Raw genomic sequence first — 23,277 nt, 5'->3', positions numbered from 1 at the left:
TACTAAAATGTGTGTTTGAAATATATGTGTGTGTTTGTGTATTGAATCATGATATAAAGTGTATTTTTTACCATCGCCATTGTAAGAGAAAATTGATAAGCCACTGACCTACAGGTATGCACAAATTTTTGGTTGTAGGAGGGATCCTTGAATGTTTCCTAGTCTAAGAGCAAAGGTTTCAATATTCATTATTAACTAAGATGTTTTTTTGTTATAGGGTTTTATCAAATTGAGAATGTTTTCTTTCAATCCCAGTTTGCTGTAGTTTTCATCATGAATAGATTTGAATGATATAAATGCTTTTACATAAATGCTTTTTCTGTCTCCACTGAAATAATCCTATGCTTTGTTTTCATTTTCCTGTTAATAGGATGCTTTACATTGATTGATTTTTTCAATATTAAACCAACCTTCTATTTATAGAATAAACCCCCTTTGCTCATAATGAGTTATCAGTTTTAAAACATCTCAGGATTCAGGTTGCTAATTTTTTTAATGTTTTTTTTCCTAAATTCATGAGATATTAGTTTGTAATTTTCTGTTCTTGTAATATTTTTATTTAGTTATGGCCTCAAAGCTGTGCTGGTCTCATGAAATGAGTTTTATATAATGAGCTGACACATGATCTGTCTTTTTCTATACTCACAATGAACTATGTGAAATTGCTATGGTTTTCCCTTAAGTGTTTGGAAAAATTCACCAGTAAAGCAGTTTAAGATGAGAATATATTGTGAGGAAATTGTTTAATAGAAACAGGACTATTCATATTTGGGTTTTGGGGGGGGTTTTTTGTTTGTTTTTTGGTAATTTTTTAGTGGTTTATCCATTTCATTGACCCTTTCAAATATTGCCATAAAGTGTTCATATATCATCTTATTATTGCTTATATTTTAATTTTACAGACATTTTTAAACTAAGACATTACAACTATTGTTCAACCATTAATATTCAGTTATATTTGCTGCATATTTACCATTTCTGTTGCTCATTATTCCTTTCTGGATTTCCAAGCTCCCATCTGGACCCTTTGTCTTCTACCTAAAGTATACTCTTTGGTATTCTCTTAGTGTTGGCGTGCTGATGGAAAATTCTCTTAGGATTGCTAATCTAAAAAGGTCTCTACTTCATCTTATTGCGGTCTAATTGATATATAAAATAAACTTAATGTAAATTTAAAATATACAGTTTGTTAATTTTTGACATATGTATGCACTGTTAAAACATCACCACAATCAACATACTGAACATATCCATTACCCCCAAACTTTTCTCATGCCCCATTTTGATTCTCCAAATACAGAGAATAACTGTGGAGGCACTTTGAACAAACCCACATTTTCATGGGTCTTCGCATGGAGCTCAGCAGGGAACTAAATAAATATCTTCCTATTTCCTGGGCCAGCATAATAACAATAACAGCTAACACTTATACCATGCTTATATGTGCCAGGCCCTGTTCTAAGCACTTTACACATTTTAATACTTCATTTATTTAATTTAATCCTTATCACAACTCTATGAATTAGGTCCTATTCTTGCCCCCGTTTTGCCACTGATGAAGGTGGAGTGAGCACTAGAGCTCCCTAAAAGTGTGTCTCAGGTCATAATCAAACACATGCATCCTTTGGCCTGGTGAAAACCTTCTACCTGGAGGTTCCCCGGTGTGTCAGTATCAAGCACAGATGTGTTATTTTCAATCCCTTTGTCTTATTTTTATTTTAGAAAATTTGAAAAATGTGGGTAAATATACAGAATAAAATTTAAGTCACCAAAAACCCTAACACCCGAAGATTACCACTTTTAGGATTTAATTGTTATTTACTTGGAGTCTTTTGCCATTATAGATAATACCACATGAATATCTTTGTCACTAAAGTTTTGTATATAGCCATAATCATTTATTCTGAGAAAGAAATGCTGAATAAAAGAATGCGTTCAACTTCAGGCTTTTGATACTCTCACTAATGTGGGTAGTGGTGGGGAGGGACAGTACACAGTAAACAGATGAATGTCAAATTAGCCACATGTAAGAAAGAATGTTTCACTACCAGAGTTCTGGCAAGAAAGTCACCAAACCGTATCTGATATAATGATTCTGTAGTGTCTGTTTACCTTCCCTTTAGAAAGAGCAAATGGAATTTTTTTTTTTTTTTTTTTTTTTTTAATAATAAGGAGCTTTCTTTTGGTAGATACCACTGAATGTGGAGATATGGGGCATTTTATTGTTTACTTTTTTGTTTATTTTACTGTTAATTATGTTGCTCCCATTCCAATTGTGTCCCCTTGGTCAAAAGAATCATTCCCAAGTTCGTTCTGGTATACAGTCTGGACCGACAACCTCAACGCCCAGACTCTGCCATGCTTTGTTTAGAGATCCTCCGGGGGTGGCTCTCCAGAGTGATGAATGCCATCTTTGTTTAAAGGGGCAGGAGGGAGAATAATCTAATTCTACCAAAGAGAGAAGACAGTAAACCGATCCTGTGTTTCCATTGCTGTTGGAAAAAGAACAGTAAATGACAGCAAAATTGAATAGCTTGATACTTGCACGGTATAAATTACCCAGCGGAAGAGATGTGTTGAGAAGGAAAGTGAGGATTTGATCTCTGCCTTTCAGTTTTCAGTCATTGTCAACCACCAAGTACAAAAGTTGGCTCAGCAAACCTTGGCTTCATCCAGGATACTAGGAGAGAGCCAAGAGATTTTTCTCCCTGCTAAGTTGCTCTGGATTGGTCTTTTGTGGATATGTTTACATTGGTGAATAAAGTCAGAGTACTTTAGCCATTTTGCCACAGTAGTGCTTTCAGCCTGTGGCGTAGGCCCTATTAGCGGGTAATGAAATCAATCTAGCAGGTCATTACTAACATTTCTTTAATGAAATAGTATTTCAAATAGGATATAAAATGGAATAGAAAATGTCAAAATGCCTCACCGAAATAAGAATATTATTTTATGAAACTTTTGTTTTAGTGAGATATACCTACCCATATCCATGTATACGTACATGTGTTGCAGATTAAAACATACTTTCTATTGTGGGTCATGGTCAAATAATTACTGCTGGGAGTTTGTTACATTAGATATTTTTTTCCTGGGAATATTTTTGTATATAGACAATGTTCCAAATTTTTTTTTTTGTTTGGAATTGAACAGATCAAACTTTGGGGTTGAAGTTGAGGTAATCAGGGAGTCATCACATTGATAAAGACAGGAATTATCTTTCAGATTATCAAAACCCTAGGTAGAAAAAAATGGCTTATCTGATTCTGTCTTTATTGCGGTCCTATATAGAAAGCAACTCTGATAATGGCACCTCTTTTCAAATATCAAGTGGAAAATACCCCAAGGTTAGAAAACCACCATAGTGGCTTCAAATACCAACCCAAGGGTCACTGTACTTTGACAAGAGGATGGTTCATCGTAATATTATATACCTACTTGCCTGTAATTGGAGTTAAGAATTTAGCAAACAATGAAGGCGCTAGTAGCTGATTGTGATGACATGTACTGATTTTAAAATGTTACTATGATAATTCAATAATGAATACATTTTCACATCTGCAGTGTTTTCCCCCTAATTCAATTTAATTCAAACCTGTGTTAATTGCTTTGAGTTAACACTAAATGGATGTGTGCACCCGGGTAAGATCTAGGTAGTGGCCCAATTGTATATTAGTAAGATTTTTATATGTGGTAAATACGTATATGAATGTGTATATAAAGATCATATTAGCATGTGATACATTCCACCAAATATATTCATTCATTGGTACTTCAGCTTTATGAAACTAAGAAACAGTCAATACAGTAAATAAAAACAGTTGTTCTAGAAAAGGCAGTGGCTGTCTGAGGTGCTTTTTGAGAAGGATTTAGAGATTCTGTTTAGACTCGACAGTCATTAGGAAAGGTTGTGTTTAATTAGTAATATCTGTGATGAACGTAGGAGAGGAACAGTGGCAATGTGTCATGGGTTTATCCTGGAACTTTCCAATTTTGTAAATTCTTATGGTATCTTGGAAACATGAGTTGCTTCCTCCATTTTTTAGGGGGAGGGGAAGGAATAACAGGTGGATGTAGTTCAAAGTTAAACCTTTTAGTAATCTCTTGCTCTTGTTTAGTAATCTCTTGCTCTGTTCACATTCATCTAAACTATTTCTGGTGCTAACAATTTTTGATAGGATCAAGGGTCATGGACTCCATTGAAAACCATGTGAAAGCTACATACCATCTCAGAAAACTGAATGCTTACACAAACTCTGGCCAGTTTGTCCGGGAGTGTTTGGAATTCCCTGAGATCTACCCTCAATTAAAAACTCCTGCTCTAGTTGTCTTTCTCCATTTCATCCCTCAAATTTCTATGAGGGTAATAGTCCTCACATCCAATTTGGATCATATCACTCTCTGCTCAGAACCATTTCATTTCCCTTTGCCTTCAGAACAGAAGTCCAATCTGCTTCGGTTGGAATCAAAACTCTTCAAGCTCTTGCCCTTATAGCCTCATTGCTCCCTCCTCCCAAATGCACAGCCTTCTAAGTCAAACCAGAATACTGCTATTTCCCCAGGAGTTCCTTTACTTTGTTCCCATAGGTGCTGCTACTTTCTAACCTTCCAGCCCAGTGTCTATTCCAATTCTCATTATTTTTGTGGACGTTGCTCTCAGCACTGAGTTATACCTTGTTTAGTATCTTGCACATCATGGTGGTGTATTTGCCTGCTGGCCCTTAGATCTTTTTCTTGTCCTTTCCTTGTACTACTGAGAGGCTGCTCACTGATTGTTGTGCTGCCCCAGTTCCTGAGTCAGTTGGCCTCCATTTGGGTTCAGCCAGTAGAAAACCAGAGGGAGAATGGAATACTAAAGGAAGGGAGAAGCAAGGGTATTTCTTCCCCATACTCTGTGCCTGAGACAGTGTCTCTGATGGCAACTGTGTCTCCCTAGAACTTCAGTTCCTACTCGACAGGACCTTTGAGCCTTCCACTTCTGCTAGTTGACCCTGGTTCCAGGGCTCCACTATCAACATTTCCAGTCTTTGTCCCTATAGCTCAGGAATTTTGTGCAATTGCTAAGTTCCTGGATGCCTCATTTTCCCATCTGCCTTCACATCTTTTTCTTTGCCTGTGTAATCAAGGCCTTGCATTATAGTCCTCTTGTTTAAATACTTATGCCAGTTTATATTTTCCTGGTTGAAACTTAACTGATGCAGCTGGTATTTCATGGATATTTGCTGAATTTTATTACCTAATTTAAAACCATTTTCTATGTGGGCATCTCTTTTTTGAGTGAACCAGGGGTAGGCCCTGTATCAGTCATCTAGTGCACAATAGCATTACATGGGATTACGCAGCACAGTAACAGATTACCTCAAATCTCAATAGTTTGAAACTGTTGGCATTTATAAGTTCATAAGTCTGTGGGTTGACTGAGTGGTTCTTCCACTTCGGGCCGGGCCCACTCATGCATCTATGGCCAGCTGTACATCATCTAAGTGGCTCTGCTCGTCATGCCTGGGCTCTTTCACATGTATGCGGCTTGGCTGGTCAAGGCTGATCTAGGATGGCCTTGGCAGAGACAACTGAGTTAACTCCACTCAATGTTTCTCAACCATAACAGGCTAGCCCATGCATGTTCTCATGGCGGTCACAGAGAAGCAAAAGAAAACACTTAAGCATAACAAGAACTTTTTCAAACATCTGCATGCATCATACATGCCAACATTTCATTGACCAAAGCAAGTCACGTGGCCAAAATCAGAATCAAAGGGGCAGGAAAATAGACCCGGCTTCTTTAGGGAGAAGAACCGCAGAGGTGCATGACAGGGAGTGGGGAGAATGTGGGCTATTAAGGCAATGCAATCACTTTGTCTCAAGCTCCATAAGATTTAAAGAGAGCTGAGATAACAGAGATGATAGGAGGATAGAGAGATAGATAGCAGATGACATTAAGTTTTTGCCATAATAGTAAACCTTTTAAAATGAAAACTTTTCAATAGAATACACATTATGTATTCGCTAATTTGTTCCATACTGTTCATTTGTACATAGTTACTGAATTAAAAAATAGACCAAGTAAAGAGTCGTTTATAAATAACACATTAGTAAACCAAGTTAAAGGGACTTTATTTATCCTTTAACCTTCAATTAGCATTAATTGGGAACAGTCCTGGGAAATTGCACCAACCTCACCTCAGGTCAGATGACTTGACAAAATGAACTGTTTCATGCCCAGAAATAAATGTATTCCAAATATAAATATGAATTAGTTACAAAACAGATTCTTTTGAAAGTACAAAAGAGCCACAGTTAATATATTTGTGCCCCAATTAAAAATGTGTAAAGAACACACATTCTGGGCTAAAGTTGTCTCAGGGAGTGAGTCTCATTTTTGCTTTGAATCTTGTGTCTACAAACTGGGCCCCCTCCTTTGAGACCTGAGCAAACGCACAGCTCCCTGTTTTCTAAAGAGAAGAAATAAAAATGGGGATGTTTAGGTTGGAAGGATCTGGGGCTGACCTTGCTACTTCAGATTTCCTTCATCACTGAGAAATCACTGTGAATCTGTCTACTTGGACTACTCTGACTTGATTTGCTCTTGGTTTGAGGCACCCCAGGAAAGAGATGCTGTCTGATTGTATCATAGCAAAATTTGGAAGCCACCTCAATGACATTTTTTTCTATTTCCTTCTCTGCAGTTTGATCTTTAGAACCCGAGCCTGTTCTCAGTGATTCAGAATAAGTTCTATGACACCCCACTGCCTGGGTGAGAGTCCTGGCTAGCCTCTTCTTCACTGTTTGACTTTGGGCAGAAATGTAAACCTTTCTCTACCTCTCCTTTCCTCATTTGAAAAATGGGGTTATGAATCATCCCTACCTCACATGAGCATTTTGAGGATTACATTTAGTGAAATTAGGTGAAAGGCTATTGCATAACCCAGCCCGCAAAATGTGCTCAGTAAATGTTATACATAATGTGCTTATTATTGTTAATCATTATATGAGAATTTTTAAGTTGTTTATATTGAGTCAGGCTCACATATATTCTTCTTATACTCTCAAAAAATAAATAGAAGCCCAATATTGTTTTCATACAAAAAGCACTGTTTGTTTTTAAATATTAATGTCAGGGGTAGTAGCGTATATTCACTCATATTCGCCATAAAGCCACAAACATAAGCGTCTTCTTGGTCTTGTCAAGTCAGTTGTTGAGAATGCTTTTAGATAGAGTATGTGTCTTGAATGTCTTCATACTATCAGAGTTTCTGATTATCTAGCAAACAGCTTGGTGATATTGATGGCTTGGGATTTGAAGATTTATGACAAGAGCAATGGAGAGAGACTTTGAAGAAAATAGATAAACACAGTCCCAAAGTCTCCCTTGATGTTGCTTTAAAAGGAAGGAAAATCAATAATAAGCACATCAATTGTTAACAAATATATTTTGCCTTTTCCAACATTGAATGTTGATTCTCCATGGAGTCATCACGCAGAAGAGCTACTGTTAAAACAAGGCAATATCCTGAGAAGCTCAGAGTCCAGCAGCAGAGAAAATTTACACCTACACACATACCCACACATAACCAACAACCACTTGAATGACATGCGAGTGTTTTATGGTGCCATAAACGTTGGGTGTTGGATGAAAAGAAAATGAGCATATATTTATTCAACGTGACAGCTAAAGGGAAGAGCTAGATCCGTGTGGTTAGTTAGCTCTCACATACCTGACGCGGAGACAAAAATGCAGAGAAATAGACACATATGTACCTAGATTCATATCATACAGGGAAATTAAAACACACACAACACTGTGCATTGTCCTGGATACCCATATTGTATATGAATGTTAAAAAAGGTGGATTGGAAAGATGCAAACAAATTTATGTTCTGGCCTTGGAGTATGGTTGTCAAGGAGATTATACCTATGCTCTATTTTTTTTTTTTTTTAATTAAAAGAAAGAATAGAGGTGAAAAAATCTGATCAGTGGCCCATTCTAGGTAGCGGGAACCCAGACATTTGTTCTACTAACCTCTGTTTTTTCTCTGATTGCTAAATTCCATACACTAACAACAAAAATTTGGGGACCACAGTTAGTTGAAAAGCAACTTCTCACTTGTCTAGACACTTGGAGACATTTTCTGCTGCATGGTTTGTTTGGCCATCTCTTTCATCTGTTTATACCTGTGTAAAGTGTCCCCAACATGATCGCACTTAACACAGTCTAGACAGCGCCGTAGCGTCATGCTCGGATGCATGGCCTCTGCTTTTACCAGAGGGCACAGCCAAAGCTTGGATTTGTTAAGACCTATCCCAGAAAACATCCTCTGAGACCTAACTAACTGCACCCTCTTTAGCACAAATTTTCTAAATTGTGTAAGATTCACATCTGTCTTTTAGTCATTTTCCCAGGCAGGGAATCCAAAACTCCTGTGTCCCATCCACAGAAAAGTAGATCTTTGGGATCTGCAAGTGCTATCCCATGCCTATAATGTGTTACTATAGTCCTTGTGTTAAAGGATTCTCTGAAACCATCTCCCCTTTGGAATGAGATTTTATCTAAGTCTATTTGCATTTATTCAAAATCAGAGACAGCTCTGAAACCAGACCCTATTTAAACATAGAAAGAAGAGCAGATTAAGCAAGTGTTGGGAAACATTTTTTAAAAGGCACTTCTATTTATTTTCTTATGTTTCTTTTTTTTCCAGATCTGCAGTTTCCCTCCCACTGGCTGTCCTGCGTGGGTGCCAAGTTCCACACGTGATTTAATGGATCAGAAGGTCAGATATCAGGCTTGACTCAGGTGTTGGCAGACGCGTGACCTCTATGATTAATTGTCACATTTTAGCATTATAGTAATTATTTTCTAATTTGTGGCATTGCTGCTGTTGTTTTTAACATAGTTTTGAATTCTGTAGGTATTCAGGGAAATATAAAACAAAAATGGGCTTAAAAATATAATGGAGTAAAGGAATGTTACAAATTCATTAGAAGCAAGAAGAGTCATAATAGGTCAGGGAGAGAAAGGAGCCATTTTTCATTTGTTACGTGAGAAAATTGTGCTCATTGAAGATCCAACAGTTCTCTCCAATTGCTCTTGCATGGTAAAAAAAAAAAAAAAGAGGAGCCTAAGAATTCTATCACCCTTCAGCTGGAGTAGGTCAGATAGGACCGTAAGCACCTGTGCAGTGAGGACCCTCTGTCCTGACTGACAAGCCCTCTGCATTCTCCCCGTGGTTTGCAGGTGTTTGGCAATACCAAGCAGCTCCGACTGCAATGTCAGATTAAAATTTGGAACCCAGTTTGTTTACACTATTATAACAACAGTTTCAGTTTGTGTCTGCAGTTAGGGTTGTGTCAGCACTTTCTTTTCTGTCTTTATTATTTTTAGCAGTTTAAAAACTACCCATGGGGGAAAAAAAAAAGTGGCTTTTCTGGCTAGAAGGTGACGTTCTGGCAGGCCCAGGGCCTGGTGGAGTCTATAGACATCCTCGCTGGCTGTGGGAGTCGGATCTTTTCAATGCTGTCTTTGTGCCTGCCCTGGCCCAGGGCCTCTGGCCTATTGTCTAGGTGCCTCGGTTAGGGGTGGCGCTATCTGATTGTAACGAGTACTAATGTTACAGCGCTCAGCGCCCAGGCCTTCCCTGGGGGCCCCCAGTCTGGCTGCCTCTGTCTCCTAACCCTCTCTCCCAGGCACCAGTCACAGCTCTCATATCAGAAAACACCATTTGTAATTATAGAATGTTCGGGGAAAGGGATCAGCAAGGATTATCTAGACCTATGGTTCTCTAACTTTTTTTTTTTTCTTCAAAGAACCCTTTTCCCAAATGAAATCTTTCAGTGAACCCCAATTTGTAAGACATGGAAAAGTACAGCTGTTTTGTTTGAAGATGAGAAGCGTGCCTCAGAGCCCACCCTTCAGCCTCCTCTTCACCCACCCCCAGCCCGGGTGACTTCTCAGGTCCCTCGTCCCATCTTTCCCAGGAAACCTACCTCCACAAAATATTCACACACCGTTCTTGCAGGGTCATCCCCTCAATTTACAGAAACTAAGAGGTGATTTTTTATAGATGCCTAAAACATGAGGCATTAGACACTCAAGAGTTCTCGCTATATTAATGCATTTGTATATGGTTCTAGAAAAGGCACAGCTGATCTGTGGTGGTAGGAATCTACAACAGTGGTTATCTCGGTGAGAAGAGTGGCCTAACTGGGAAGGGGTCAAAGGGAATTTCTGGGGTGATGGAAATATTGTGTATCTTTATAGAAGTGTGGGTTGCACGTCATTTGTCAAAATTCATCTGTGCGTTTTACTATATATAAATTATACCTCCATTAAAAATAAAAACAAAGAAGGGAAATAAAGCAAAACACTAGGCATTTAATGAATGAAAATGCTGATGAACTTCCTTATATACTGAAAAATACTGATGAATTTTCTTAAAGCTACGTAGGCTTTGTATTAAGTGGGGTCACCACACAAAGTTTCAGAAAATAGGAGACCATGCTGCTGTCCCAGCCTTTTCTTTGCTCAATAACCAACAAAACCAGGGGAAAAAACCTTCAGAGAATTTCAGACAATAGAACCACTGAACACCTTGGGGGTCTTCCAGCCTGTAATGTGGCTTAAAGGATGCTAATGGGAGTTCTGGGAATGGAAGTCTCAATAACAGTACTCGATTCATGCATTATGTGGATAGGTTCTATTGACAATGCCTGGGAAATTCTTCATAAATTTTTAATTCTTTGCTACCTAGTCTGAATGCTTTTTCATGACCTATGAAATGCAGGGTTCCTTCTCATATATCTGAGCGGCGTGGACCCTCTGGTGACTGAGGTTGGAAGACAGGCATTATTGACACCTGTAAAATAAGCTGCAGATGGATTCGATGGTTTTGCTTTCAGCACAGTTCACGTACTTTGAAATGACTGGCCATGTTCCTACACCCTTACCATAAGGTGTTTTGACCCTCTAAAAAGCACTTTCTCCCCCTTGAACTACTTTGAACCAACCGTAGTCATGTTTTTCTGTGTGTGTGTTTTACAAGTCAGGCAGTAATGTGGAAGGTAATTATTTCGGTTGAAATGCAGTTGAGGGCATAGGCCAGGGCATTAGGACCCAGCAGCCAACTCTGCCTTGGGAGCCTGATGAGGAAACCGGGGCTGGGAAGAGCCAAGGAAATGTTTTTTAAAGGGAATAATGGCAGAGCTAGGATACATAAGAGAGGATCCTGTGGAGCCAGCGCAAGAAGGATTTAAAGTTACTCAAATGTTCCAGGTTTGAAGGCTGTTGTTTTTCTTCAGAAAGGACAAACTATCTACTGCCTGAATGATTTCCCAACAAAGGACCAAGGCCTATTTAATTCACAACATGGATCCACATTGACAAAAATGTAGTTCCCTAATGAAGCTATGGCAAAACTTTTGTAAAATAAGAACACTTCCAATTACTGGCACACTTTTTTTAATGCGTAATTACCTTGCTTTGCCTGCACATACATGCTGACTTCCTAATCAAATTAAATTCAATTTAGCAAGAGGTTTTTATCCTTCCAGTTCAGTTTAATGTGCCTAAGAGCAGAAATGACAGTGCACAAAGTAAGTCTGACAGAATTCGCTTCTTTGCAAAATGCTCTGTTTTGGAAATCGGTGTTCTTTTGAAACAAACTGTTTCTTCGAATCATTAAGAATCAACCTATCCAAACGGAAAGGACCAAGACAGAAATTGTATGTCTTCTCCATTTTGGTGCCTTGGGGCAAGTGATTTCCTAGAGCCAATGTTCTTGAAATATATGTATGTATATATGTTGGTATGTATGTACTTCTTTTTTACTTAATAGATCAGTGGTCTTACAAAATGCCACCTGTGCAGTCACATTTCCGTTCTTCATAATAATGAGAGTGAAAGTAAAATGTCAATGAGTGAAGGCCACTCTTTTGATATTTTTTCCCATTGACTTTTTAAAATCAGCAACCTGAACCTTTTCAACCACTGAACTGCTTACAAGGGCTCTTAATAAGTGAGAAAATATTCTGATTTAAGTTTTATTTCCTTTTCCTTCTCCCAGCTATTTACCCTGTTGGTGCTATTGAACTCATAACAACAAAAAACAGAATGAAAGATAAAGAACAGATGCTTTAATGCTTTATTCTTCTCAATTTCCGCACAAGGAAACTGAAGATGAAATGCTCGTGAGCAGTGCCTAAAAGGCATCACAGTCACTGGGTGGCAGGGCTGGGCTTTAACTCACATCCTTCTCTCTGTAAGTCCCTGCCTTAAGAAGAGCAGCAATGGATTGAAACTAATCAATAACATTTAATGGATTTAAAAAATATCTATATTTGCGGACAGAATTAACTATTTTGGGCCCGCCCATAACAGAAAACCATATAGTGATAAATAAACAAAGGTCTATTTTTTTTCTCTCCAGGGCAGTGGGTGAGACTCAAGTACTTTCTAGCTTTCTGTATTTCTATTCTGAGCATGTGAATTTATCTTCAAGATTACCTCTTACTTCAAGATGACTGCTGGAACTCCAGCCCTCACATATAGATTCTAGGCAGAAGGAAAGATGGGAAGAGGGTAAAAAAGGCATTCATTACCAGTTCTGTTTTTACTCTTTCGGAGACCTCACCAGAATTCCCACCCAACAAATTCTACCTACAGTCACCGACTCCTAGTTGCAAAAGAAACTGAAAAATGTAGTTGGATACTTTGCCACCCAGAAATAAAGGGAGTTTTGGTTATAAAGGAATATAAAGGAGGCACCTGGCAGACCTGGTCACAGTTAGGCAGTTATTAGATGCTCTTCAATATGGAGGGGAAGGATCAGGGTGGTGCTTTAGAGGAACTGACCTTGTAGCCAACTGCGTGATGGATAAAGGAGCGATAAAAGGTATACCTGAGGATTCCAGTTTGTGATGATGAGCTTTGAATTCCTGAGGTGGCATCACGAAAAGAGATGGTGGCAGGAGAAAAGAGATGAAGAAGGGATTGACCAAAGAAAATATATTCATTAATTAGTTGTGCAATTCAAAACATACCACATACACACATATGTGTATAAAACTTTATCTATACATGTGCATATATATAAATGGTAACCCAGGAAAGACAGTTAGCTAAAGTTCTAGGAAACAAGATCTATCTGAATAAATAAAAAATTACATGGTGTTTTTCTACATAGAAAATTGGCTGAAATTTTCTGTGGGCAATATATAAATAATACACAGATAAATACATAACAACACAATCAACATAAAACTTTTCTAGGGCTCCGTACCACCAATAGCAATGGTTTTTCAAACTTTGTCATCCTTTAAAAAAAGGAAAACAGAAAAGGAGCTAACTTATAGGCTTTTAAAGGGAAGAAGAGGACAAATCTTAAAGAGAACTAAGAAGTTATCATAAACAGTCAAGCTAGAGGAAGTTGGAAAGTCTGGGTGAGGAAGGAATCAGTTTTTCTTCCTCCTTTTGTTTTTTCCTTCCTTCCTCTCTTTTTTCCTTCCTTCCTTCCCTTTTCTTTTTTTCCTTTTCTTTCTTTTTTTTCTCACCCCCTTTCCTCCTCCCTTCTCACACATGCTCTCCTCCCTTCTGTATATAATCCAAAGGTCTGGGCAAAAATGACCAAGTCTGTCAGTACAACTTTCTTGGTACTATGTGTTCGACACCCTTGGCTACAAGGCAAGAATGATTTTTCACTTTAGCTTTGAAAAATCAGCTAGTGCTGAATAAGCATAACTTGATTGTCTGATTTTAACCCCCTCTGATTGCATTTTGTAAAGCTGACGTGAGTCCCATTTTTCCCCTCCAAATGCTGGAGAGGGCAGGTTTGGTTGGCATCCACTGCCTCCTACTCCAGGTGTCTTCTCAGGAAGTTAGCTGAGGCAAGCGTTGTAATTTCTACTGTAACGTCCTAGACAACGTCTCTCATTAAAAAGTAACTGCCTCTACACTTACATAGTAAAACTATAAAAATGTGCATGGGAAAAACATATGCCAACTGTCAACTGGTGGTCAGCTTGGCAAGAGAAGGGAGGGAGAGGAAAGAGATAGGGAGGTAGATAATTAGTGTTTTGCTAAGCTTTATTCCTTATAAAGAGAGATGAAGCAAATAAAGCAAATCTAAATAGTAGGTACGTGGGTGTCTGTAATATTGTTTTATATGTCCTTTGAATTTGTGTGATACTGCATAATTTATTTTTTAATTAAGCAAATGCCTTTCATATAAGCAAAGGGACTTGAGTCCTTGAAAATCTTTACTTCATCCACAATAATCTACTAACAAATTACGTATCATATTTATGCCTGCATATGTTACTTCCTCTTTCTGCCAGCCTCTGTCCTTATGGTCTCCATATAACCTCTTCACCTTTTCAGACTCAACAGAGGTATAGTATTCTCTGGGGAGCCTTGCCTCATTCCCTGCCCCAGTTCCTATCTGGGTTTGGGGATCCTCCTCATCTCTTGAAGAACATCGTATGTATTTGTATCATGGCATATATTGCACTGTTGTGTAACTACTGGTTTGCTTCTCTGACTGCCAGGACTGTCATGTCCGGCTGAGCTACAATATCCCAGTGAGCACCCTTCCCACACTGCCCAACCTGAGCAATTATCGGGCGGTCCTGCCTCCTTCCCACCAAAGACAGACCATCTCTATACCTCTATGCAAAATACCTATCCTAGTTCAAATGCTGGAATTGGCACATATTGGCATAGCAAACACTTGTTTAATGAATGAAAAAGTGAGCAGCAAACCAAACTCTAGTTTTCTTGATGAATTCTTCAGACAAGCGTCAAGACTGTGGCCCCTGGACCAATAGCGTCGGCACCACCTGGGAACTTGTTAAAGTGCAGATTCTCTGGCTCCATCCCAAGCCTACTTAACTCTGAAACACTGCGGGTAGACCCAGGAACCTATTTAACAAGCCCTTCTGATGATTCTGATGCATGCTTAACTTTGTGATATGCTGACTTAGTGTGTTCAAAACTAAACGCAGAGGTACATCTTACCTCGGTTGAGTCTGGCAAGGTGAATGGGAGTGATCTAGAAACCGTAAAGGTGCAGGGGGCAGGCACGGGAAGTACCACATGCAAAGACACAGGAGCATGACACGAATTTGTAAGGAGATTGTTGGATGGAGTAAAGAATCCAGGATAGACAAGAGAGATGATAATCAGGAACTCTGTCTAAGGTGTTCGGGTTTTAATCTGACAGCAGTAAAGAGCCATTTAAAAGTTTTAAATAAACTGGTGATTTGATCCAGTTTTATATTTTAGAAAAGGTCTTGTGGCTAAAATGTGATGGATGGGATGGAGATGAGATTAGCCACTGAGAGCCAAGTAAGCAGCTAATAACTAGTCTAGGTGTAAAATGATGACAGCTGAACTAAGGCAGTTCCAGCGGGAATGGAGAGGATCGGATGGATTCAAGAAGTATTACAAAAGTAGATGGACAAAACACAGGAATTCACAGAATTCAGGAAGCAACAGTGAAGCCATCAAGGATGACTCTCAGGTTTGTGTCTTAGGCAGTTAGATGCACATTAATGTCATTGAGTAAACTAAGAATGACAACAAGAGGCGGAGATTTGGGAATGGGATAGGGGCTGGAGAAGGTGAGTTTGATTTGGACATTTGGAGTTGGAGGAGTTAATGGAACAATCATATTGAGGCATCAAATGCCCACAGTTATATCCTGGGCTGGAAACTTCAGTCTGGATGATATCAAGGTCTTAATCATTTACATATCATTATAAACAATGCTGCAGTAAATATACCTATACATAACTTTTGTCTTATTATCTGATTTTTTTCATAGGAGAAATTTCTAGAATAAAGGTTGTTCATAAATATAGCCAAATTATTTTGCAAAAGGTTGTGTCAATTTATGCTTCCATTAATATTGTAGAAGAGTCTGGCTCATCACATATTCACCAACATTAATCTTCACAAATTGGATATCCTAATGATGAGGATGCTTTAATGTATGCTTGCCTAATTACTTAGAAGGTTGGACATGTTTCAGTTCTACTGACTTTTATCTGATGATTACCTATGATATTTGCCCATTTTCTATAAGATACTAATTCTTTAAACTGACTTTCAGGAACTCATTTTCTGTTAAGGGTATTATCTCTTGACCCATCTTATATGTCACAAAATGCTTTTCCAATTTCTCATTTGTCTCTGCTATAGCACGACATGGTTGTTCCCTCTGCCTAGAACACTCTGAAGTGTCCCCCAAGATAACTGGGCTCACCCCCTCAATGCCTGCAAGTCTTTGTTCTAATCTTCTCCTCTCAATGAGTTCTACCCTCAGCACCCCAGAACCTCCCAACTGGGCACTTCTGATTCCCCCGTCTTGACTCTACTTTTCTTTTTTCCATAGCACTTTTCACCTTGTCACATACAATACAATTTATTTTGTTGTCAGTCTCCATTCAGTAGAATGAGTTCCTTGACAGCAAGGACATAAGAGCCTTTGTTGGCTTTATAAATATATGTGAAACACCTAGAATAATGCCTGGTACCACAATGTAGATGTTTAATAAATAACTATTAAATGAATATTGATTGATTTTATATTTTTATCTATTGTCCTAGAGTTTCAAAATTTAATTCACATAAATTTATCAGCCTTTCCTTTGTCATTTCTTCCATTATTTTCATGCTAAAATATTTTCCACATGTGGAGATCAATTAAATATTCAGGTGTATGTTGTTGAGGGTTTTGTTGTTGTTTTTTAATTTTCTTAGAAGAATTACTTTTAAACCATCTGAAATTCATTAATATTTATATGGTGAAATTCTATTCTAACCAGGCATTTCCCCAAAATTGTCAATCTCATCTCATTTTTGTAAACCACTTCATCCCTCTATCATGAGTTCATAATTCTACCTTTTAAAAATTAAATATTATATCCATACGACAGGGTCTGATTAGAGCCCAGAGTAGTTCAATGGAACCTAGACTGTTCCATTAGCTACTGATGAAAGTTTTAAATCCTTGACATTAGGATTTATCAATAGTTTTATAGCAAATCTTGGGTTGAAGTAGAAGCAAAATTCAAATTTTTTAATTCCATGAGGAGTATCCTTAAGCATGGATAAACAGAATAGTTCATCAAAAAGAATATCTCTTTCACAAAATAAAAAATTACCTAGTTTATTTTAAATACAAGTTTTTGCAGCTATTGATTTCTGTGTTGTGGTGACTTATTTCATGAATACCTTCATTGGCAACCATTTGAGAAGACTGCATTGATTAGACAAATTTTTCTAGAAATATGAAGAGATCATACCAAGGCATAGTAAATTTCTAGTTTGGGATTATGCAACCTGTTAATAATAGATCAAATAGCTAGTTACCAGCTCTCTTTAGGCAAATATGTTATCAAATAAGTTTAACCTTTTCTCCTTGCAGAACACCATGCTATGCCAATGAGAGGTACAAAAAGTGCAGCCAATCATACTCCCCAAAGAAACTTAAAATTAACAGAGATCAAGATACATATACAGGAAAAGGTGAACAAGTATTTTAGTTATTATTATTTATGTTTTTGGAAAAATGAATCGGCAGATTCCATTTCAAGATACTAAGATGTAGAAATGGTGGTGGTCACTGCCCATGAAACCTTCACTGAAGGGATTAGAATTTGGTTCAGGACTAGAAGAATAAGCAGAATTTGACTTTTATAGAAGAGGAGAAAGGAAGAGGGGACTTTAATAGTCCTAAAGCCTATTTCCAGTTTTTGACAGGGCTTTTTATGGGTGCGTGCATTTTCATTGTTGATGAAGGCAATGGGTGGTTTCATTTCTGGACAATTGCTGTATTATGGTTTAATACATGTCTGAACAGTTTTTTACTTCTACTTTAAAAATTTAATACACTAATATTTTTTTAATATTTTATTGTTTATGTTATATTACAGTTGTCCCAATTTCCCCCTCCCCCCTCCCCCCAGCCCATCCCCCACTTCCATAATCAGTCCCTTCACCATTGTCCATGTCCGTGAGTTCTTCATACATGTTCTTTGACTAATCCCTTCACCTTCCTCCAATCAGTCCCCACCTCCCTACCCCTTACAGCTGTCAATCTATTCCATAATTCTGTGCCTCTGGTTCCATTTTACTCATCAGTTTATTTTGTTCATTAGAATCCACTTATAAGTGAGATCATATGGTATTTAGATTCCACTTATAAGTGAGATCATATGATATTTGTCTTTCAACAACTGGCTTATTTCACTTAGCATAATAGTCTCCAATTCCATCAATGCTGTCACAAAAAGTAGGAATTCCTTCTTTTTTACTGCTGCATAGTATCCCACTGTGCAAATGTACCACAGTTTTGTGATCCACTCATCTATTGATGCTCACTTAGGCTGTTTCCAAATCTTGGCTATTGTAAATAGTGCTGCTAGGAACATAGGGGTGCATAAATTCTTTTGAAATGGTGTTTCAAGAGTCTAAGGATATATTTCCAGCACTGGAATTGCTGGGTCAAAAGGCAGTTCCATTTTTAATTTTTTAAGGAAATTCTATTCTGTTTCCCAGAATGGCTGCACCAGTCTGCATTTCTACCAATAGTGCACTATGGTTCCCTTTTCTCCACCCCCTCACCAGCACTTGTTGTTTGTTGATTTATAGATGCTAGCTATTCTGACAGGTGTGAGGTGAGATTTCATTATGGTTTTAATTTTCATGATACACTACGGCGGAGGTGCCACACACACCCTAGGCTCGGTTGGAATTTGCTCTGTCCAGCAGAGGCTTCGTGACCATGGAGGAACAAACTTTTACCCAGGACACTTTGTTATGTCTGGGGGAAGGAAGGTGACTGCCTCTCTAGTGGAGACCAGCAGCCAAACCTTCATCCCTCATGTCTTTTATTGAGGAGGATACATACAAGAGATATAAGGTTAAAATTCATAAATCGTCTATTGTATTCAGGCATTTGATAGTAACAGATAACATACACTAATTCGGGAGTCACACTGACTGATTAGAGTCAAGGTCTATAAAACATTCAGACCAGGTGCAGGGTTCCATATACTCCTTGCTAAAGATAGCTTATACTACATTGCTGATAAAGAAAGCAGAGCAAGTTCTAAAGCACAATGAGCTTAATACGCGCTCTTTGATCTAATTCCCATGGCAACCCTCTGAGTGGTTGACAGTTATGTTCCGCACACAGCCTTATGTTGAGATTTAGAGACAAGCATGGCCAGGACGCTGGCGGCTCATCATGCTCAGGCCAGGTCTCCAATTCCTTAAACCACGAGGAGTGGTTACCGCCCACAATACACTAATGTATCAGTATCAAATATATGGTGGTAGACATACTTGGAATTGAAAAACAATTAATATGGTGGAAGGATCTATGTGAATTGTTGTCTTTGCTATTAATGTAGATTATTTTTTGTACTTATCAGATATGGAATGAGAAATATAGGTCCACTTTAAGCAAACCTTATATAGGAGCATTTGCATTTATAAAACAGATAGAGTAGCAAATACTTATTTAGCAAAATCCTTCTTTTCCTAAAGATTCAAGATAGCTGTTTTATGTAACAAGTAACTGAATAAACATTGATGTGTTTTGGACCCAGCTTTATCAGAGACCCAGCTACAGTGTGAAGGGGGCTCATTTGTAGAGATAGTTTAGGAATAAAATAGCTAAATGTACATTTGAAAGAACCAGTAGATAGTAACTTTGATCCACTGCAAGATCCTAAAGTAGTTTGGTGATAGACTCTCAGACTTCCTTTCTAAATTCCCCTAGTTAGATACATTTCTACAACTGGAACTCTGACTTCTGGAGCATTCTATCAAAGGTCCCAAGGAGTTCCTGCCCAGCTATTGGTTTCTGGTCACACAGAATTATAGAATACAGGGAATAGAAATATGCCGGAGAAGATCTCCTTTTCTACTCCAAGAGTGGATGTGACCAGTAGCACTGGCACCACCTGCGAAATTGGTAGAAATATAGAATCTCGAAGCCATCTCTAGATCTAGCAAATCAGAATCTTCACTTTAGCAAGATCCCCAAGTGATTCTTATGCACAGTAAAAGGAAGAAGGCTGAATCCATACGCAGTGCCCTTGAACTCTAAGCAGCTAGCTGCCTTGTATGATTGGTGTTGTTGTCAGCCTAAGAACATTTGAGAACAAAACAGAGCCATTAACAGCTCTGATCTTGGCTTGGGGAGCAATTGCCATTTTCAAGGGTAGAAATGCTGTGCCCAGGAAGCAGAGATTGAAAACATTCCAAAAGGAAATATGTTTAGGAACTATGGTTGCCTGGGGCCTGAGTTTGTTGGAACAAGTCAACTTGTTAGGAAAAACATGACGATAACCTTATCATGGGCCACTTAATGCTCATCAAAATGAATGGCATCATTTTATGGAAACCTTGGACAGAAATAAGACTACTTCTAAACGTTTTTGGTGGAGTAGGAAGTGGAATGAATGGAAGACAAGTAGGCATGGATGCAATGCTCATGAGAAAAAAATGCGCTTATGGCTAAATTCGCGCATTAGCTGCATCTGTCCCAGCCGGGGACTGACGCATAAAATAGTCCCCAGAGGTGCTTGCATTGCAAAAGGTGACAGGATAGTAGAGAAAGGAGATGGAGGTGAAGGTTTTCATCTTTTCTGTAACAGATTAGATGCAGGACTATGGAATAAAATGAACATGAGTCTGTACCCACATATTGTGCCACCACAGAAGATACAAGCTTCTAGAAAAAGAAATATCTTCCAGTAGAATGTTCTAGCGGAATCAAAGCCTTGATAATAACAACAGAAGAGAAAAAATTACAATAATATCCTTTGCATTGGGGCAACTATGGCCTGAAGCAATTCGCTTTAAGTTCAAAAGGAAAAGCCAAGGACAGATTCTGATGCCCCCAAGAACTGAACCAAAAGAAAAAAATTGCCTTTCTGAAGCTCCAGGCAAAAAAAAAAAGAAGGAGCTTCAGGAGCTGCTGCAGAAAAGCTTGAATACTTTCATTACCCTATGAGGGGTCATAAGACAGAGGTGGGAACTGGTTCAGCCCTGAGGCAAATACAATAATCTCTTTGTTATTTGGTGCATGCGATTAGGTTAAGAGCAACAACAACAAAAAGATATTTAACCTGTTTACCTACTTTTCCCAGGAACTTTTTAAAATCCTCTGTTTGAACCTATGGAAGCTATGGTTTTGATTTGAAAAGGTCAAAGGGTTTAAGTTTCTAACACTGGTTTAATTTCCTGGCTAAGCAAGTAAGAGGACAAAATGAAATTTTTATTTTTTTCATTGTTTCTCTCTAAATTGGTATTTTACAAAATTTCACTTTTTTCTACAAATTCACCTCTAGTTTCTTTATGAATATGCTCTAAAATAAATTTATAGTTTTAATTTGTCATGGACGTTTGAAACAATATTTTTCCTGCCCTTATATTGTAATCCAGTACTGTCCACTAAAAATATACTGTGACTCAAAAAGTCACATATATAATTTTAAATTTTCTAGTAACCACAGTAAAAAGGAAAAAAAAACAACAGATGAAATTTATTTTGCTATTACATTTTATATAACTCAGTATCCAAAATATTATTCTAACAAGTACCAGTGAAAAATTACTAAGATTTTCTACATTCTCTTTTTCATGCTGTTTTCAAAATCCTGGGTGTATTGTACATACATAGCAGAGCTCACTTCAAACAAGCCACATGTCGGATCCTTAATAGCCACATGTGGCTAGTGGTTCAGAAGAACCTGATGAGAACTATAGACCTTCCTCCTAGAAAAAAATTGCATTAGCTCACAAACCCCTAAGGTTTGCTCTGATAGGGTGTGGGAATGAATGGAGTCTCAGGAGAAATGCTAGTAAATCATCATAGTAACATAACCAGTTGAGCTACTCAGCCTGTACACTGGGGTGGGGATTAGGGGCATATAACTGGGTAGTCATTCACTTTGTAGTGATTGATAGACTATAGAATTGTTGTTGTTGTTATTTTTCTTCTACTGGTGACTTTCTACCCCCCTCCCCTGGGCCCTATTTGCCAGAAGATAGACATGGAACTTGGCCTTCTTGGGAGCAATAGGACCAGGAAGGTGGGGATGAGAGGAAACCTGGAGTGGTGGCATAGACAAGCTCTGCCCCTGGCCCTAAAGAGATGGACTTTTTCTCTCATCGTTTTTGCTAGCTTCTTCCTATTGTAATTCATTTGGTGAGCCCCAATATGCAGAGGAGGAAGGAAACCAGTAACTGGCAACTTGACCTTCCTGCAGCCTACAGCTCAAGTCTAGCTTGCAAATTTGAATGCCAGCAAAAGCTGGGCAGGTAACTGAAATGAGTCACTTCTTAACTGAAAATTTGGATTTTGAGTAAATGTCTATTTTTTTCAAATGTTGACTGATGATTTGGTTGAAGTAGTATTTTTTTTTTTTTTTTTGAACACTAGATATACCAATCAGAATACTGAAGCAAGGTGGATTAGTCCAACAAGATGTAAGTGAAGTCTTCATGCAAAACATCAGTGGCGGTTCTCAGTCAGGGACTGTGTCTGTGACTTTTGTTGCTATCACAGTGATGGGAGGGCTGCGATGCTACTAGCCTTTGGCACCTTCAGTACAAGGGTCCTGCACCCATGATTGTCCTGCCCCAAACACTGTAACATCCCAGCTTAGAAACACTGACAGAGGATGGGAATTCTCCAGATCCCTACGTGGTATTGGTGTAGTGAGGTTCAACTCGGGTTTGGGACTAAAGGGCCTGTTTGGTGATGAGGAAGAAGCACCTTTGCTGAAGCATCTACTTTCTTTTGGCTGGACAGGTGTGACAGACACTGTAGGTTTCAAGGATTGGAAGTCTCTGGTCACCTTTGACTTATCTCACATTTCTGCAAAGCTTTGCAAAAAAGACTTTAAAGAAAGACTTCCTCTTTTCTGCTTAAACTCTTCAGAGTTTTAACCTTATTGTGAAAAGTAAACTTTTCATCACTTTATTTTTGTGAGATGACTTTCAAACAGTGTGACCCCAAAGAGATGACTCACTTTAAGGTTTATGACCAAGAAAAGGTCTGTGTTGCAAGAATCCCGCAATAGAGAGTTCGCCTGAACTCTTCATTCACCCATCTCCGAAAGGGAGTTATATGCCAGAGGTATGAGCTCCTGGGAAGAGCACAACCTTGCTCTACTTGTTTGAACAAATTGAATTTGCCATAATTCTCTGTTTTACAACTATGCGAGTTCAGCTGAAATGTTTACAGTATTCCCTCACGTATCGCGGGTAT

At 38.4% G+C, this 23,277-nt stretch overlaps 1 protein-coding gene across 5 annotated transcripts in view; it reads left to right on the top strand.

The window, feature by feature from the left end:
- The window catches only part of THRB (thyroid hormone receptor beta), a 328,683-nt gene that overhangs the window by 129,316 nt on the left and 176,090 nt on the right, over positions 1 to 23,277 (top strand). For 4 of the 5 annotated variants that reach the window (XM_090284392.1, XM_090284394.1, XM_090284395.1 and 1 more), the window contains one exon: positions 8,695 to 8,766. The gene's annotated coding sequence lies outside the window, so the exon portion shown is untranslated. Of the gene's footprint in view, positions 1 to 8,694; positions 8,790 to 23,277 lie in introns of all 5 variants that reach the window. The other variant, XM_090284393.1, reaches the window with a different exon arrangement.

The sequence above is a fragment of the Furipterus horrens genome, unplaced genomic scaffold, assembly GCF_987537825.1.
Source record: "Furipterus horrens unplaced genomic scaffold, mFurHor1.1.pri manual_scaffold_7, whole genome shotgun sequence".
Taxonomy (NCBI): domain Eukaryota; kingdom Metazoa; phylum Chordata; class Mammalia; order Chiroptera; family Furipteridae; genus Furipterus; species Furipterus horrens.
Note: the sequence above shows the minus strand (reverse complement) of the source record. Positions and strands in the feature narration are given on the sequence as shown.